We start from the raw sequence: 10,000 nt of genomic DNA, 5'->3' as shown, positions 1-10,000 counted from the left end.
CGCAATCATAATCCATGTTGTCATCATTAATGCTTTGATTCAGGGGGGTTTGGGGTCCACTGGGCCCGGTTTCTCCCTGTCAGCCCGTTCACCCTGTCCAACGGTGACTGAGGACTCAGCTGCAGCAGAAACATCAGCGTTGACCACAGAAGGAGAGACGGAACCATGAACCGAACCGACCTCAGAACTGTCAGTCACTGCAGCATCAGTCAACCCAGAATGTTCATTTGTCAGCTGATCAGCAGTTACACTGACAGTTTCAGGCTCAGAGACACCCTGCTGTGGAGAAACGACCTCCTCCTGCACGCTGGACCCCTCCGACACCGGGTCCCCAGCCCAGGCACCATTTGTGCCAAAACCCACCACAAAACCCACCACAAAAACCACACAAAACCACACGCAAACCAGTCAAAACAATAAAAAACAACCAACAAAGAAACCGAAAATTAACAAAAACACCAAAAAGTAAGAAAAAAACGCCACCTCACCTGAACTGCATCACACTCTCACCTGCAACTCTCACACGCACCCAAACTCCCAGCATGCACCAGTGAGAGAGACAGAGAGACAGAGAGCTTGATATGTATTTCAGGACCAAGTGCAGACACACAAAAGGCTGCAGGTTCAAGTTTAAAGGTCAAAGTTCACGGGTACACACATCTCTCAGACTGATATCTTTAACTATATAATTAAGGTTTTTGTACAAATGATATGAAGGATATGGAAACGTATTGCATTCACTGGATTAAAAAAAATAAAAAATCGGTCAAAAAATTTGACCGATTACGAGATCTCGTAATCGGTCAAATTTTTTTGACCGATTTTACGAGAAAAGATCAGCTGTCTAAATTGTTTTATATATATTCTTCCCTACTTCCAATTCCTCAGTAAAGAAGCGGGCTGAGCTCAGCCGATAATAAAACGCTGCAATCAAACACAAAGTGTAGATTTTCTCCTGATGAATGTCCATGGAGGACGACGGGCGTCTTCCAGCTTTCACTCACACAGACCCACTGACCACCGAGGGACACAGCGGGGCTCACTGCCAGCCGGGCACATGCCAGTCTGTGGGCACTGTGCCATGCCCCGCCCCGCTGGAGGAGTTTCATTCATCCAGGAACAGTTTAGGGGGAAATCCACACTTTGAGTGTGCGTGGTGTGGATCACAGTGCAGTGTGGGAGGTTACCAATTGGCCGATTTTCGATTATGACGCGGGAATTCTCACGCTTGTCTTTACTGAGGGACTGGAAGTGTGGAAGCACATTGAACGGAAGCAATTACACACACACACACACACACACACACACACACACACACACACACACACACACACACACACACACACACACACACACACAATAAATAAATAAAAATAAATATAGCCTGATCTCATAATTACAAGATCCTGATGTCGTAATTACAAGATCAGTGGTCAAATCTTTTTTTTTATCCAGTGAACACAATACGCTTCCGTAGAAGGAGACATTAAGGGTTAAAAAATCAAAAGCCAGAAATTGGAGTTTGACATCTGAAGACGTTCTGTGCAGCAGTGAGCGGATGCGTGCAGCTCAGCCTGAAACACACAATGGATGTTAATGCTGGATTTTATGGTCGCAAGTTGAGTTTTAGCGGCGATGCAATAATCAGACACAACAGGGTTATTCCCGTTCTAATCCAATTCTATCATTGGCACGGTTTATTTTTCTGTCAGTAAGTCGGTTGGCGAGGCTTACCGTAGCAACAGCGTCTTCATACCAAACTGGACACTGTGAGCAGACGCACAGATTTCTCCATCTGATCAGCAGCACTGACTCATTCTGTATCACAATCCACATCAGTACTTTCATTAACCAGGAACCAGCTCCCAATTCAGATCAGGGAGACAGACACCCTCTCTACTTTTAAGATTAGGCTTAAAACTTTCCTTTTTGCTAAAGCTTATAGTTAGGGCTGGATCAGGTGACCCTGAACCATCCCTTAGTTATGCTGCTATAGACTTAGACTGCTGGGGGGTTCCCATGATGCACTGTTTCTTTCTCTTTTTGCTCTGTATGCACCACTCTGCATTTAATCATTAGTGATCGATCTCTGCTCCCCTCCACAGCATGTCTTTTTCCTGGTTCTCTCCCTCAGCCCCAACCAGTCCCAGCAGAAGACTGCCCCTCCCTGAGCCTGGTTCTGCTGGAAGTTTTTCGTTCCCACTGTAGCCAAGTGCTTGCTCACAGGGGGTCGTTTTGACCGTTGGGGTTTTACATAATTATTGTATGGCCTTGCCTTACAATATAAAGCGCCTTGGGGCAACTGTTTGTTGTGATTTGGCGCTATATAAAAAATTGATTGATTGATTGATTGATTAAATACTTCTGATTAAATTCATCCATTTCGATGTCGTTGATGCTCCACCAATTTCTCTCGCTCTCAGCTGACAGCGCCATTATTGACATCTGCATAGTGTGAAAGTGTGAAAAGGTCAAATATTTTGGCACCGTTAACGTGATATTTTATGATCTGAAATCTCACACAATTAACAAATCAGATTTGTGGAACAAATGTAATTGGATTAGAATTACAGTTAGACACAATCCATCCACTAGGGGCAGTGTGCAGCCACAGTCTGGCACCTGGGGAGCAACTCCAGATGTAGAGGCGCTGCCTTGGTCAGGGGCAGAGAAAGGAGCAATAAGCAGGTTTTTGACTGTGGGGAGAACATGAAAAGTCCACACAGAAAGGACGAGAAGCGATCCCACGACCTTCAACAATGATTTGTTGTGGAGGACTCTGTTTGTAGAGACAGCAAGGGTGTCCCACAGGGTTTTTCCACATTCAATTTTCACAGCTGAGAAACTTTGGTACTATCCACCAAGTCCACGAGTCACTGACTTCATAAGGGGTGTTGGTTCAACCAGGTTTTGAGGTCCTGATGCTGCCTTACTGTATGGTTGTGAGACTTTGGATGCTAAACAGTGACAAAAGGTGATGACAGTATGTCTTTGGTACTTGGTCCCTTTGGAGGATCCTTGGATACAGTTGAATGACTTTGTGTCAAACACTTGGCCACTTAAGGAGGGTGATCACTGAAGGAACGTCAGCTTTGACGTTTTGACCACAGCTTGGTCTTGTTGACCAGACAAATAAGGTGAAAACTATCACTTTAGGGCCCTGTCCCACTGGGGAGAGGATTAATTGTGCATGAATTGAGTATACAAATTACGGGCGTTCGTTGTCATCCACAACAAAAATGGCCAAAAATGACAAATGTCCCAGTATGAATTACAGATATATTAATGATATATAGCGAATATATGATGAACAATCATGGTTATATAATGCATAGTGAGGAAACTGATCAAACACATTGCGATTATCACAGCAGTATTATGGGTGTATTATGAATGCATTGCGCACGTGTTGTGCGTGCACGGCATCTGCATTGAGGTCATAAAAGAAGCGCACTCGGGCCGTCGGCATCACTATTCACACCAACAATACAGCCTCTGGAGCATTTGCTGGACTTTACAAGTTGATCACAAAGTTAATGTTCATGTTGTCATGCGAGGGTTAACTGTTCATGAGTTTGGGGAGCGGGAGGGGGGAAGCTGCTCAGGGTGTGAGACGGTGTTTTTTTTTTTTTTTTTGAGAGTGTCACAGAAAACAGACTTCAGCGTGAGTTGTGGCTAAACAGCGACTCTTCCTTTTGTTGGTGTTAAATAAAAGTCCTGGATTGCAGCAGCTACATCTTTGTGGATCTACACAGCCGGACCGGCACTGACTGGCACGTATGTCACTTTCTGCCACATATAGTACTTTGGGTTTACGTGACGTGTTTGTTATGTATTCACAGATTGTCCGCAAAGCAGATGTAATAAAAACACTTTATTCGTGGCCAATCTGTATGCATTCGCTACAACATATTTTAGTTTGTGATGTGGACATGATGGGCACGCAAAATATCCATTTTACACACTGTCCCAGTCCGCTGCCAAGCCGCAGATCCCTGTCAGCTGCGATATCAGCGGTTAACGGCAGACATACAGCGCATACTCAACAAAAATATAAACGCAACACTTTTGGTTTTGCTCCCATTTTGTATGAGATGAACTCAAAGATCTAAAACTTTTTCCACATACACAATATCACCATTTCCCTCAAATATTGTTCACAAACCAGTCTAAATCTGTGATAGTGAGCACTTCTCCTTTGCTGAGATAATCCATCCCACCTCACAGGTGTGCCATATCAAGATGCTGATTAGACACCATGATTAGTGCACAGGTGTGCCTTAGACTGCCCACAATAAAAGGCCACTCTGAAAGGTGCAGTTTTATCACACAGCACAATGCCACAGATGTGGCAAGGTTTGAGGGAGCGTGCAATTGGCATGCTGACAGCAGGAATGTCAACCAGAGCTGTTGCTCGTGTATTGAATGTTCATTTCTCTACCATAAGCCGTCTCCAAAGGCGTTTCAGAGAATTTGGCAGTACATCCAACCAGCCTCACAACTGCAGACCACATGTAACCACACCAGCCCAGGACCTCCACATCCAGCATGTTCACCTCCAAGATCGTTTGAGACCAGCCACTCGGACAGCTGCTGAAACAATCGGTTTGCATAACCAAAGAATTTCTGCACAAACTGTCAGAAACCGTCTCAGGGAAGCTCATCTGCATGCTCGTCGTCCTCATCGGGGTCTCAACCTGACTCTAGTTTGTTGTCGTAACTGACTTGAGTGGGCAAATGCTCACATTCGCTGGCGTTTGGCACGTTGGAGAGGTGTTCTCTTCATGGATGAATCCCGGTTCACACTGTCCAGGGCAGCGTGTGTGGCGTCATGTGGGTGAGCGGTTTTCTGATGTCAATGTTGTGGATCGAGTGGCCCATGGTGGCGGTGGGGTTATGGTATGGGCAGGCATCTGTTATGGACGAAGAACACAGGTGTATTTCATTGATGGCATTTTGAATGCACAGAGATACCGTGACGAGATCCTGAGGCCCATTGTTGTGCCAACATCCAAGAACATCACCTCATGTTGCAGCAGGATAATGCACGGCCCCATGTTGCAAGGATCTGTACACAATTCTTGGAAGCTGAAAATGTCCCAGTTCTTGCATGGCCGGCATACTCACCGGACGTGTCACCCATTGAGCATGTTTGGGATGCTCTGGACCGGTGTATACGACAGCGTGTACCAGTTCCTGCCAATATCCAGCAACTTCGCACAGCCATTGAAGAGGAGTGGACCAACATTCCACAGGCCACAATTGACAACCTGATCAACTCTATGCGAAGGAGATGTGTTGCACTGCATGAGGCAAATGGTGGTCACACCAGATACTGACTGGTATCCCCCCCCAATAAAACAAAACTGCACCTTTCAGAGTGGCCTTTTATTGTGGGCAGTCTAAGGCACACCTGTGCACTAATCATGGTGTCTAATCAGCATCTTGATATGGCACACCTGTGAGGTGGGATGGATTATCTCAGCAAAGGAGAAGTGCTCACTATCACAGATTTAGACTGGTTTGTGAACAATATTTGAGGGAAATGGTGATATTGTGTATGTGGAAAAAGTTTTAGATCTTTGAGTTCATCTCATACAAAATGGGAGCAAAACCAAAAGTGTTGCGTTTATATTTTTGTTGAGTGTATATGGAGTATGTGAGGCGGATGTTATCGTCATCCAGATTTTTGAGCAGCTCAAAAATCCTGGCTGTGGACATGCGTGCCTCTGCGGATGATCATGGACGTGCTTGGATGACGGCCGACTCATACAGGCATATTACACAGATATTGTGGATGTTTGGTGAATATGGGCCAATTTTGTGCGCAATCCATACGCAAATCCTCCTAAACGCCAGTGGGACAGGACCCTTAGTCAAAACAACACCAAGCATTTTATGCAGCTCTCTCCTTAGTCCTGAAGGGTTCTATCCAAGAAACTTTAAATTTATCATCTCCTGTCTCATTTTATCAACGTGACAGCTGTCTTTAGAAGACATGGACACTTTGTGGGGGGTGGTCGCTGTCTTTTCCTGCCTCTTCCTGTCATCAGTCATCGTTTGTGTCGCTGTCCTCAGACAAAAACACTGACATCACTCATGTCCAGTCCTCCAGCCAAGGACAGGTCAAAACCAGTGTTCAAATAAAGTGACCCGTGCTCCTGCTATTCTTCTCCCCCTCCCTGGGATCAAAGCTCTTCTAGCAGAGGCCCACCACGTCTGCTGAGACCTTCTGACAGGGAGGCCAGTGCAGGAGCAGGCAGGTGCCAACAAACAGGAGGCCGTGGCACTCATCCAGACTTGTTGAGGGAGAAAAAGACCTTTAGGCCACAGAGGTAGACAAAGTCTAAAGAGACAGAGACAGAAGTGGGGAAGGTGATGGTTTAGTGGTTAAGGCGTTGGGCTTGAGACCAGAAGATCCTCGGTTCAAATCCCAGCCTGACTGGAAAATCACTAAGGGCCCTTGGGCAAGGCTTTTAATCCCCTAGTTGCTCCCAATGTGTAGTGAGCACCTTATATGGCAGCAGCCTGACATCAGGGTGAATATGAGGCATTATTGTAAAGCCCTTTGAGCGTCTGATGCAGATGGAAAAGTGCGATATACAAATGCAGTGCATTTACAGAAGATGTTGTTCTTCTATGTCATTCTGTTTTTTAGGTCTTGTTTAGAGACGTGATTTTAAAAGATTGAAAAGACAAAGATGTTTGTTTCAGAAGTTTCTCTGTTGATGAAACATAATTAAACACAGTTTGAAGATTAAGATCAAACTGTTAAAAAATAAGTAACATTCAAAACAACAGATTATGAGAATAAAATGTAAATCATGTTCAGCGAACCTGATTTTAAGCATTTTCCAAAATATAAAAATTGTATTTTTGAAGATATATCTCTCTATAAAGCAAGAAATGTGTGTGTGTGTGTGTGTGTGTTTGTTTATGTGTGTGTGTGTGTATGTGTGTGCATGTTTGTGTGTTTGTGTGTGTCTGTGTGTGTCTTTGTGCGTGTGTGTCTGTGTGTGTGTGCGTGCGTGCGTGTGTGTGTGTTTGTTTGTGCGTGTGTGTGTTTGTTTGTGTGCATGTGTGTGTGTGTGTTTGTTTATGTGTGTGCGCGTGTGCGCGTGTGTGTGTGTTTGTCTATGTGTGTGCTCGTGTGTATGTCTGTCTGAGTCTGTTTGTGCGTATGTGTCTGTTTGTGTGTATGTGTGTGCGCGTGTGTGCGTGTCTGTCTGAGTCTGTGCATATGTGTCTGTGTTTGTGTGCGTGTGTCTGTGTATGCGTGTATGTGTGTGCTCGTGTGTGCATGTGTGTGTGTGTATGTGTGTTTATGTGTGTGTGTGTGTCTGTCTGAGTCTGTGCGTATGTGTCTGTCTGTGTGTCTGTGTGTGTGTGTGTGTGTGCGTGTGTTTGTTTGTGTGTGTCTGTGTGTTTGTGTATGTGTGCGTGTGTTTGTTTGTGTGTGTCTGTGTGTTTGTGTATGTGTGTGTGTGTTTGTGTGTGTCTGTGAGTGTCTGTGTGCGTCTGTGTGTGTTTGTGTTTGTTTGTCTGTGTGTTTGTTTCTGCGTGTGTGTATTTGTTTGTGTGCATGTGTGTGTGTGTTTGTTTATGTGTGTGTGTGTGTGTCTGTGTGCATGTGTGTGTGTTTGTGTGTGTGCGTGCATGCGTGAGTGTGTGTGTGTGTTTGTTTGTTTTTGTGCGTGTGTGTGTTTGTTTATGTGTGTGTGCGTGTGTGCGTATGTGTGTGTTTGTTTATGTGTGTGCGCGTGTGTGTGTGTCTGAGTCTGTTTGTGCATATGTGTTTGTGTCTGTCTTTGTGTCTGTGCGTGTGTGTGTTTGTGTCTGTGTGTCTGTGTATGTGTGTGTGTGTCTGTGTGTGTGTGTGTTTATCAATCAATCAATTAATTTTATTTATATAGCACCAAATCACAACAAACAGTTGCCCCAAGGTGCTTTATATTGTAAGGCAAGGCCATACAATAATTACGTAAAAACCCCAACGGTCAAAACGACCCCCTGTGAGCAAGCACTTGGCTACAGTGGGAAGGAAAAACTCCCTTTTAACAGGAAGAAACCTCCAGCAGAACCAGGCTCAGGGAGGGGCAGTCTTCTGCTGGGACTGGTTGGGGCTGAGGGAGAGAACCAGGAAAAAGACATGCTGTGGAGGGGAGCAGAGATCGATCACTAATGATTAAATGCAGAGTGGTGCATACAGAGCAAAAAGAGAAAGAAACACTCAGTGCATTATGGGAACCCCCCAGCAGTCTACGTCTATAGCAGCATAACTAAGGGATGGTTCAGGGTCACCTGATCCAGCCCTAACTATAAGCTTTAGCAAAAAGGAAAGTTTTAAGCCTAATCTTAAAAGTAGAGAGGGTGTCTGTCTCCCTGATCTGAATTGGGAGCTGGTTCCACAGGAGAGGAGCCTGAAAGCTGAAGGCTCTGCCTCCCATTCTACTCTTACAAACCCTAGGAACTACAAGTAAGCCTGCAGTCTGAGAGCGAAGCGCTCTGTTGGGGTGATATGGTACTATGAGGTCCCTAAGATAAGATGGGACCTGATTATTCAAATCCTTATAAGTAAGAAGAAGAATTTTAAATTCTATTCTAGAATTAACAGGAAGCCAATGAAGAGAGGCCAATATGGGTGAGATATGCTCTCTCCTTCTAGTCCCTGTCAGTACTCTAGCTGCAGCATTTTGAATTAACTGAAGGCTTTTCAGGGAACTTTTAGGACAACCTGATAATAATGAATTACAATAGTCCAGCCTAGAGGAAATAAATGCATGAATTAGTTTTTCAGCATCACTCTGAGACAAGACCTTTCTAATTTTAGAGATATTGCGTAAATGTAAAAAAGCAGTCCTACATATTTGTTTAATATGCGTTTTGAATGACATATCCTGATCAAAAATGACTCCAAGATTTCTCACAGTATTACTAGAGGTCAGGGTAATGCCATCCAGAGTAAGGATCTGGTTAGACACCATGTTTCTAAGATTTGTGGGGCCAAGTACAATAACTTCAGTTTTATCTGAGTTTAAAAGCAGGAAATTAGAGGTCATCCATGTCTTTATGTCTGTAAGACAATACTGCAGTTTAGCTAATTGGTGTGTGTCCTCTGGCTTCATGGACAGATAAAGCTGGGTATCATCTGCGTAACAATGAAAATTTAAGCAATACCGTCTAATAATACTGCCTAAGGGAAGCATGTATAAAGTGAATAAAATTGGTCCTAGCACAGAACCTTGTGGAACTCCATAATTAACCTTAGTCTGTGAAGAAGATTCCCCATTTACATGAACAAATTATAATCTATTAGATAAATATGATTCAAACCACTGCAGCGCAGTGCCTTTAATACCTATGGCATGCTCTAATCTCTGTAATAAAATTTTATGGTCAACAGTATCAAAAGCAGCACTGAGGTCTAACAGAACAAGCACAGAGATGAGTCCACTGTCCGAGGCCATAAGAAGATCATTTGTAACCTTCACTAATGCTGTTTCTGTACTATGATGAATTCTAAAACCTGACTGAAACTCTTCAAATAGACCATTCCTCTGCAGATGATCAGTTAGCTGTTTTACAACTACCCTTTCAAGAATTTTTGAGAGAAAAGGAAGGTTGGAGATTGGCCTATAATTAGCTAAGATAGCTGGGTCAAGTGATGGCTTTTTAAGTAATGGTTTAATTACTGCCACCTTAAAAGCCTGTGGTACATAGCCAACTAATAAAGATAGATTGATCATATTTAAGATCATTTATGTGTGTGCGAGTGTGTGTGTGTATGTCTGAGTCTGTTTGTGCATATGTGTCTGTGTGTGTGTGTGTGTGTATGTGTGCGCGTGTGTGTGTGTTTGTTTATGTGTGTGCACGTGTGTGTGTGTGTCTGTCTGAGTCTGTTTGTGCATAAGTGTGTGTCTGTGTGTCTCTGTGTGTGTGTGTTTGCGTGTGTCTGTGTATGTGTGTGTGTGTGTCTGTCTGAGTCTGTTTGTGCATGTGT

This window comes from Thalassophryne amazonica, unplaced genomic scaffold (assembly GCF_902500255.1).
Source record: "Thalassophryne amazonica unplaced genomic scaffold, fThaAma1.1, whole genome shotgun sequence".
NCBI lineage: Eukaryota > Metazoa > Chordata > Actinopteri > Batrachoidiformes > Batrachoididae > Thalassophryne > Thalassophryne amazonica.
This window is presented reverse-complemented; position numbering follows the sequence as displayed.